This window comes from Gossypium hirsutum, chromosome D03, assembly GCF_007990345.1.
Source record: "Gossypium hirsutum isolate 1008001.06 chromosome D03, Gossypium_hirsutum_v2.1, whole genome shotgun sequence".
NCBI lineage: Eukaryota > Viridiplantae > Streptophyta > Magnoliopsida > Malvales > Malvaceae > Gossypium > Gossypium hirsutum.
This window is the reverse complement of record NC_053439.1, coordinates 15,967,674-15,978,097: the sequence shown is the minus strand read 5'-3', so window position 1 is coordinate 15,978,097 and position 10,424 is coordinate 15,967,674.

The window sequence follows — 10,424 nt, the reverse complement described above, 5'->3', positions numbered from 1 at the left end:
AAGTAACAAAAAAGTAGTAAAAAGCTTTTTATAAACCACCTGAGAACAAGTTCTTTAAGAATCTAAAGAGCTTAGTTTGACTATCAAATTATGACAAATCAAGTTCCCCCACACTTAATGTAACAACCCAAATCCAATCCGATGAACCGAATCCGAATCTTGGGTGTTACCACTCTAATACAGATGGAACTTAACTCTACTTACACAAATTACAATTGATTTGAACTATTTAATTACAAGACTTCATAATACAATACATAAGTATAAACATTGAAGAATTTTGATTATAACACATAAGGAATCTGATTACAAGTATTATTTAAATGATGTCCTGGTCTAACATAGTTATCCCGATTTAAGTGTAACAACTCATTTTTAGTGAAATCTGAATAGTAGTTTCGGAATCACAAATTCGAGGTTAAAAAAATTTATTTTAAATATTATTTTATGATCTACAGCATGGTAGTAGTATCGTATTAAAATTTCGTTAAGAAATTTTACCATTTTCTTGTTAAATTTGTTAAAAAGGACTAAACCGCGTAGAGTGCAAAAGTTGTGTTCTATTAGCTAAAGGTATTAAATAGCTATAGAACTTTAAATTGGAGGTCCTTATATGGTAAATAGACCATTAAATCTGATAGTGGATGTGCATGGCTTGGCAATTTTGTTATTTTTAAAGTTAGGTAAGGTTAATTTGGTAAATATGTAATAAAAGATAAAATAAATAAAACAAAACAAAGCTTTCATCTTTGTTTCTTCTTGAACCAAAAATACAAGCAAAAAAGGAGCTTTGGGAGATTGAAAATTTCAACTAAATAATCCCTTTCATTTAAGTGAAATTTGGTTTCGTTTTTAATGATTTTTATGTTTTCGAGATCGTTATAGCTTAACCTAGCTATCCCGAGGACTAATTTACAGAACTATTAAATTGTTTGAGATTTTCAATTGATGAATATGTTAGGTTTTTGAAGTTTAATGGTAGAAAAGTAATGGTTTTTGTTAGATAAATAGCTTTTGTTAAGTGATTTTTGATAAATTTGTCAATTAAGGGTTTAACTGAGAAATGTGATAAATTGTGTGGTAAAAGTGTGAAATTGTGAAATATATGGGCTGCTATAAGCATGTTTAAATTTCAGTTAGGCTTGGGTATGGATAAAATTGAATGAATTTCATTTTTTCTAAGCCTAGGGACTGAATTGTAAAGAAATAAAAAAGTATAAGGGTAAAATGATAATTTTTCCAAAACATGATTTTTGGACTAAATTGATTAGAATGAAGTTTGAATTAGTTAAAATTGATTATATAGACCAAGAAAAACAACGTATAGATTTAGATCGAGGAAAAGATAAAGTGTTGGACTAATCGATCGTTTTTTTCCATACAAGCTTAAGGTAAGTTTGTATGTTTAATAAGCATTAAATTATATTTGATTTAAATGCTTTTATATTATATTCTTGGTATTACAACTCTACGGAAATATCCAACGAAGTTTCGATGACTTACGGATCCCGTTTGGACCTTAGGAATAAATAGGATACAAATGACATATCATTAGGGGTTACCATGTTTAGGGTGCTGGTCTCATACGTCTTACCGGTGGTTGAGTTTCTGGCATGTGTTGCGGTTACTTGACAGCTTGTGTGAGCAGCACCGTGTAGCTACGTCTTGACTAATAGCTTGTGTGAGGAGACCCAATTATGGCTCGAGAGAGAGCATTGATATTAGATATGAGATAGTAGTGGTTTCGACCACGTGTTGGCATATAGTGTGCCAGATACCAGCGTATCAGATATTATTCTAAGAGGTTCAATGGGCACAGTCTAGTTACGAGGTTATATGAGTTCGATATGAACTAGTACAGGTATTTACGTGAATTACATAGAAATGATTTATATATGATATATGAATACATGGTATAGATGTTTCATGTATACGAAATTTAAATGGTTGTTGAACTCATATATGATTTCTCGATTTTTATATGAATTACATGGCTAACTTAGTTAATGAATATGTGACAGGCTTTTGGCCAAATTGAGTTGTGATATGCTTGGTTTACTTACCTAAATTGTGGTTAAATGGTAAGTTAAATTCTGTGTTATACGAACTTACTAAGCTTAATTGCTTACTCTGTGTTATTTTTCGTGTTTTATAGTGGTTCGGAAGCTTGTTCGGGTTAAAAGTTGTTAGAGATTTTATCACACTATCAATCGGCTATTTTGGTACTTATGGATATATAGTTTTGGTTATAATGGCATGTATAGGTCATTTTGGCTAATGATAGCCCACATGTTTTGTTATGTTTTAGCCATTTGATTTGGCTTGTATTTTGGTTGTATTTTGTTATGTATATATGTAAATGACCTTATTATATTTGGTGTATGGTTATCATGTGAATGTGTTAGTTTGTGAATTGATATTTTGGGTACCAAATAGTTGAACTTGATAAGTGATATACATGTTGAGTTTTGGCACAATTATGCATATATGTGTTTGACCATTTAGGTAAGTTTGGGATACATAGCTGGTATGTTTATAAATGGTCAATCGAGGTGCCTATGGGCATCATGGTTGTATGTGATGATATTACATGTTTTAAGCTTGATTTTGGTTGATTTTGAATGCCTATTTATGTCAAGGTCATATGCAAATTTTTGTGTTAGGTTGGTACCAAATTTGGGTGAGAAATATGGCTTGGAAAATGATCTATTTTTATCCACACAGGTAGAGACACGGGCATGTGTCTCAACCGTGTGTGGTACACGGCCAGGTGACACGGCCATATGTCCCTTGTAACTTTTAAAAAGAACAAGTCAGTAGCCTCACATGGCCTAGCACACGGGCGTGTGGCTTGGCCGTGTGACCCAAGTCAGTAAGCTTACTAGTTTGGACATGGGCTAGGACACGGGCGTGTGTCCCCATTTCAAATGCCCATACGGCCTAAGACATGGGCATGTCTCTTGATCGTGTGCGACACACGGCCTTGCCACACGGGCTTATGTCCCCTGCACCTTTGAAAATTTTCAATGTTTTTCAAAAAATTCTTTAAGTACCCGGTTTAGTCTTGACTTATTTTTAATGTTTATTTTGGGCCTCGAGGGCTTGCATTAAGGATGATATGACTGCGTTTGATTAGTTTCTGATATGACTGTGATATGAAATGAATTGTCTGTTTGTTTGATCTGTAAGTCCGATAATGCTCCGTAACCTTGTTTCGACGTTAGATACGGGTTAAGGGTGTTACATTAAAGGTGTCTATATGCCAAACAGATTCGATCACGCCATCAAAGCTTGCTATGTATGCATAATAATCCAATATACCACTCATTGGGTGTAGTCCTAGCATCATTCTCCCAAGCACAACTACGCATTTAACCTAAAGCATAAAACACAATCCATATAAGTTCATGAGAACTTAGTGAGAAATAATCATTTATACCTTAACCGTTGATTTCCCCAACATGGGCGGATAGTCCATCACCATCAGCTCCTTTTCTTAAATCTTTAGTTGTTTATCATCAGGAACAGTTTACCATTAATGAAACATAATACTTCCTTCTATCTACTATATCATGGTCAAGTTCCCCTTAACATTATTTCATCAATGGCTTCATCCTTTCAAAATTTCTTCCTTTTATACTCATATTGATCATGATTCCCTTACTCAATGTTATTCACAAAATAATGTTTTAATTCGCTTTCCTCGCCTTAAGTTTCTTTGAGTACCCTTTCCTCTTACTTTTCACTGATAGATTCCCTTCTTCAAACAATTAGACTTAGCCTTTACTCAAGTTTATTCTTAATTTTACTTAACCATACTTTGAATTCACCACATGCTCTGGCGCATTTCAATTTCTTTGTTCTTATTTTAAGACCATGCATGATACACTATAACATTTAATACGAAACTCTCCACAAAGAAAGCTCATTAGAATATCTCATTGAATGTGTAATAGATACACCATAGAGGCTTTTCCTTCTAAGTTCATTACCACTATCGTTCTTTCAAAGTTCGCCGTGAATGCCATTTCTTTCCCTCAGGGCTGCCACAGAGGCATTTCCTTTGAATGGTTGCCACAAGAGCCATTCTTTAGAGTTCGCCACAAAGGCTTCCTTTTCATAGATCGCCACAAAGGCTCTATTTTCATAGATCACCAAAAAGACTTCTTTTTCATTGATAGCTACAAAAGCTTCCTTTTTCTGGCATGTTTACAATAGGGATTCGCCTAAACTCACATTTTGTGAGGTTTGCCCCTCATTATCCTGGGTCACGCTGAGAACCCATTTTGGGTAATCACTTTGCTTTAGTTCTTTTCCATATGATGCCATAGCCCAACTATGGTCTTACACAATATGGTGCCATGGCCATGGACTTTTCCTTTTAGAGATTCATATCAGAGATCGTGTTTTTAATTCAGACAGACCACTTTAGACTCCATCGCAATGAATAGGCACATACTATTCATACACTGACATCATTCAAGACTCAACGCTTGATTCATACAGACACCTAAGCTATTTCTAGACATGCCTATACAACCATACTTTAACTTTAGGATTCCTATCACTTACTTACCTAAACTCATCAGATTCATACAAACTACACATGCAAAGTCCATCAAACATGTGACACTTCAAACCTGACCAAGACGGACTGACCCAAATTCGAAGTGTTATATTAGCCACTGAAGCGACTCTCCAGCTAACGACCACCCGACGCACACCTCAACCTTATAACACCTCATTTATGACTTTTTAACTATCATTTATTAATACAGAAGTAATTTGTGAACCATTTTAAACTTTTTCTAAGTATTTAAACCTAAGGATATTTTGGTCATTTTATCACCTAAGGTTAAACTATCCCGATTTTATTTCTAAATTGTTTACCGACCTTATTTTAGTCAAATTATGCAAGCCATAAAAAATCAGCTTAATTCGAGTTCATTTACTATGTCTAATTCAAGTTTTATTATTAGGGACTAAATCGTAACTTCTACAACAAATATGCAACAATTAATCAAAATTTAACACTTAATTACACACTTATCAAACACCAATTAATTCAGACAAGCTGCATACCTTAGTCGCAAGCAATCCACTCTCATGGTAAACTTTAATTAAACATTGTTAGTATAAAATACATGCTTCATACATCATGTTATCAACCACCGTACGAACACTAATCAAAATACCATAAATCAAACATCAATAAAGCAATTATAAAATCACCAAAATTAAAGTCCAAAATTTAATGTCCATTGTCCATTAGAAGTAAAATAACACTAGTCCCAAAAGCATCAAATGCCTCTATATAGTCTTTGAAGTAAATTTCTTAAGCCACTACTGAGCCTTATTCTTGGATCGCCCTTGCATTCACTTCTCGACTCCTTACGCCTGGAAATTCTTTGCACGAAATGTGAGGGTGTGAGCTTAAAAAGCTCAATGAATGATAGTAAAAACATCAAGTAATTTGTACCCAATCATGCATAAATCAAAGCAATTAAGCATTAAATTTTTAGTCACAACATGTTAACATTTCATTATAACATCATATGCTATTTCAAGAATTAAGAATCAATTTTTCCATGGCATGTAAAATCATCTTTTAACACATAAACATTCAATTATATTGGCATAATACATCCTTGGCAATGAGTAACCGTGTTACCATACAATGGATAAATGGATCTCCGAACTCCCACAAATCAAATACAGTCCTCCGAATTGAGCGGGTCGAAGCCACACGCTCCCTTATAGAGCCTCAAATAACCCGATGAGTGGAGACTCAAGCTCAATACCCCCTTATCTACTCCAAACAAATCAATCCACCAAGAGTCATATGCTCACAATATCACAAATAATGGTGAGTTCTCACAAATCTTATGGCATGCCAACTATATGCAATGGATCCGCCATGCAATGTTGCCAATGTAATCATACATACAAGGCATAAAATCTATTGTTTAATCACTTAATTTAGGATGTTAAAATGCAAGTAAAAACATGTTGCTAAGCAATTTTAACATCAATAAAATTAAGCATAGCAAGTATCATTTTCCCAATAATCATATACCAATTAGAACACCTTTATCAAATGTTCAATAAATCAGCAATTCATGCTTCAAATATGAATTTATTCCATACAATTTAATCATGCTAAAAGCATAATACAAACTTGCCAAACCAATTACCATTTTTCTCTTTTATAAAATAAAACATATGCTTGCAAATACAACCATCCAATATGCAATTAAGTCATTAATAACGCCAATTAAACCATTAATTTAACTCATAATCATGCCAATTTACCAAATTACCCTTAATATCACTCACCTTCACACTTAGCTTTTTAAGCAAAAATGTGTTCAAACAAGCAAGTTTGAGCTTCAATTCTGATTAGCAACAAGAAACACGCAATTTGATAAAGTATACAAATCTAAATCATTGCTCTAAACTACCTTACCGATGTTGCACAGCGAAGCCGAAATATGGAATTCATCAACTAAACTCCCTTTTTAGCATCTTAAACCACACCTAATCTTCATTACTAGTCCAATAACATGTATTCTAAATATTGATTTCATCATTTAATCCATTTCATAATTTTTCAAAACAATCATCTATGTTCTTGATGAATTTCGAATTTCTCAAAATTGACCCATAAAATGTGTTTGATCTTTTGGTTTAAGATTAGAAACCTCTTATTAGACCTATTTTGAGCTTAGACATCCATTAATATTTGGATTCCAACTCAAAATTAAAGATCCACCATTGTTGATCCTTAAGTTCAAGAAAGAAAAAATTAAAGTTGAAAATCCATTATAATCCCTTTAATTAACAAATAAGGATTGAAATAAACTTAAAAACAAATTTAGAGATGAGGATTACCTTAAATTGAACTCAAATCATTGATTTAGAAATTTGAATCAAAACACTTGAAGAAATTCAGATGACTTTTTGCCCAACTTTGAAAATTATTTCGAGAGATTTTAGAGAGAATTTTGGGAGAGAAAATGTTTAGATCTATTCTCTAATATTTGGTTTATGAAAACAAGCAAAAAAAAAGAGAGAAAAAGCTCTCAATTCAAGTGAAAAATGAGTGAAAAGTGAGGTAGTTGCAGAGTTTTTAAAACAAAAAACCCCACCTGATTTTCAAAATTTGGGGAATTTGCCATCAGGCCCTCCCTCTTTTCCCTTGTTTTACAATTTGCTCATTTCCCTCCAAAATTCTAAAAATATGGTTTATTTATTGTAAAACCTCTTACACATTTCCCTTGTTTTTCAAATTAGTCCTATTGAATTAATATTTTAAATCACCTAATTAAATCCCCATTTTAAATTATTTTTAATTTCCAATTTAACCCATTTTACCCAAAATTTATTTGAAACCATAAAATTAAGTTTTCTAAAAATATTTTTTTTCGAAATATTATTTACTGATTTTTAGATGAAATTAAGCTAACTAATTAAGAATATAAATAGCTAATTAACCCGAGTAATTCCCAATTTTCACTCGGAACCCTTTAAACTTACCCGAAACTACTAGACCTATTTTTGGGGCCTAACAAAACATATGTGCAGTAGCATAATCATCAGACCATACTTTTCTAGATCTGGATTCATAGATCAATCACCTTTCACAAAAGCTCTCTCATGAACAATATGCAAACTAGAGTCGGCTTAGAGACTTACTTGACAACTACGGATAGTAGCTTGAACCTTAGATCCAGCATCCAATCAGGAATTACAGTAACCACTGCCTTATTAAACAGAAAATCACTATTAAAACTCATTTCAAATAACCTTGTCGTCATCTCTAACCCAGATAACCCACCTAAAAAGCCTTCTTCATATTACGGTTCATACATTCTTAAAGGTCTAATCTTTCATTACACACAAAGCCATAAAACTTACTTTGACATGGAGAATCATCCATATAATCTAGGATTTCATCTTCAACTCAAAGGAATACCTTTTTGCTTCTCAAGCCCTAGATAACAATATTCAAGAAGAAAGAAGAAGAGAACTCCCTTATCCAAATCTTGAATATCTATTAATATAATCTAAGTCCCTATTGGAACTTGACAAGTGTCACATTTTACTATATTGCCTTATCCAAAAGTCCACAACTTTTGAGAAACCTACTTGATTACCCCTTTATCTTTTAACTATTCATGTTCACATTCAGTTGGTTCCTAACTAGCTTGCTTTGCAACATAATTTGCACAACACCACGATTAAATGCGCATTATTCTTTTGACGTGAACTCACACTCTCACCATCCGTCCACTTGGTCACTACCCACTCAATTGACATAGAAATCTGACATAGCATTTTGATTAACTGAAACACATAACTATATCCACCCACTCTAAACACCCAAAATGTACCTGGGCGAATACCACTCTGCTAGTCATAATACCTTAGGGCTATTCGCCAAACCTTGTACCCGTCAGAATTAGGGCGTTACACTTAAATTTTTGTTTGTCTTTAAGCAAACACTCAAGACCATAATGTTGGAACACTGGCACCCCTACGACGTAGCGGAAAAATAAAACATCCGGCTATCCTAACCATGGATCCATGTGTGAGGAACGAATCGGGGTGAAATAAAGGTTAGGAAATTACCGAATATTTATTCTGAGTATACAGCAATGCCTCAGCAACAAGTAATCTGATCTACTATCGAACCAAGTCGCAATCTATTGTGCCTCCGGTTGACAATGAACAGAAGGAATCCCCAAAACTGTTTTGGAAAAGACTTTGCTTTGACAGCTGCTAGACCCCCCAAGCAAAAAAAAATAGGATTTTATATCTATTTTTAGGGTTTTTCAAAATTAAATAAATATAACAATTTTTAAACCTAAAATTATAATTACATTAATTATAATAATGATTTCGGTAAACTATATATTTATTTGAATTTATATACTAACCAAATTTATGTTCTCATTATGCGTACAACAACCTTGTACATATAATGTGTTCGATATTTGATTACCCAATTAAATTAATTCTATAATTAATTTAATTCAAGCAACAACCAAACACAATACCATCTATGTTTTTATTCCGTTCATTTCAACTATAGGGTGTGACCTTGTAGGTTCTTGTAACGTTGTAGTAATACTAGAATGATTCTAATGTTACAAACAATAAGTGGCACCTAGCAATACATCATTGCTACCTAAGTCACAAGAAATCATGATTCGACATAACCTTTTTATGATTGACCTTTCATGCAATAATCCTTAAGCCCTTTATCTCTGGTTGGACACAAGTCATGGAATAGTCACACTTGCATAGTCCATTCCATGTTCCTTGATATCTTAAGTAGACTATGATATACAAATAAGTATGACATCTCATATAAGCTTATTTGAGCATGTCCATGCATTTGTAGTCTCACTCAATCAAGTGGCCTAAGATATTACTCCCATTATGTAGGAGGGACTTATCCTATATTGATCAACCATATCCCTCTACACAGATCGTGGTATATCCAACATTTGCCTTTATGGAACAACCAATTACGGTGTACGTTTGACTGTATCAAAATATACAACTCACGGTGTTGGGATTATGATGATCTCAAGTCTGAGGATCATATACATATTAATCACTATGAATAATGTTGTGACAATTACATAATAATCCAAGAAACATACTCACAATGGGTCAGTCCAATATGTTGTTCTCTAACACACATATTCATGCATCGATCTTGACATTCCTATCAATGACAACTCTTTATCATCAATCAACTATATGTTAGTCTTAATGCATTATTGTTGTCCTAGCCAACAATAATACTTGACTAAGGACCTTTTAAGAATAATCATATTATTATTATAAAATAGTTTATTTATGCACACAGAAAAGAAACTGAAATAATAATGATAACGCATTATATTAATAAACATGATAAATCAAGTATGTTATTACAACCATCTCATGATTGATCTTTGGGCATACTCTAACACATAAAACATGCAGTTAGATGACCCTTGAGCAATGATGAACTATGATGATTAGTCAATAGATATGTACAATGTAAATGACTCTTTTAACATACAACTTAAGGATGATGCATTGTAAATTCACAACTTTTGAAGTAAATCAAATTAGTTCACAAAATTTTAGAATGAATAGACTTAGAGGTTATCATGCAAAATACTATTATTCATGTTATTCCATCAAAATAACCTATGAAGATGTAATGTCTATACAAATGAGAGAATTCAAGTCGTTCATTTCTCATACAAGTATCGCAAGTTAAGAACTTATAAATAGAGAAGTCAAGGCCACATAAGACTTTTAGGCATGTAAAGTTTTGAGGCTTTCGAACAGTTTGATTTCAAAAAAAAAATAGTAGCCTCAAAACGATTCAAGCACTAGTAATGGTGTAGCACATGACATTG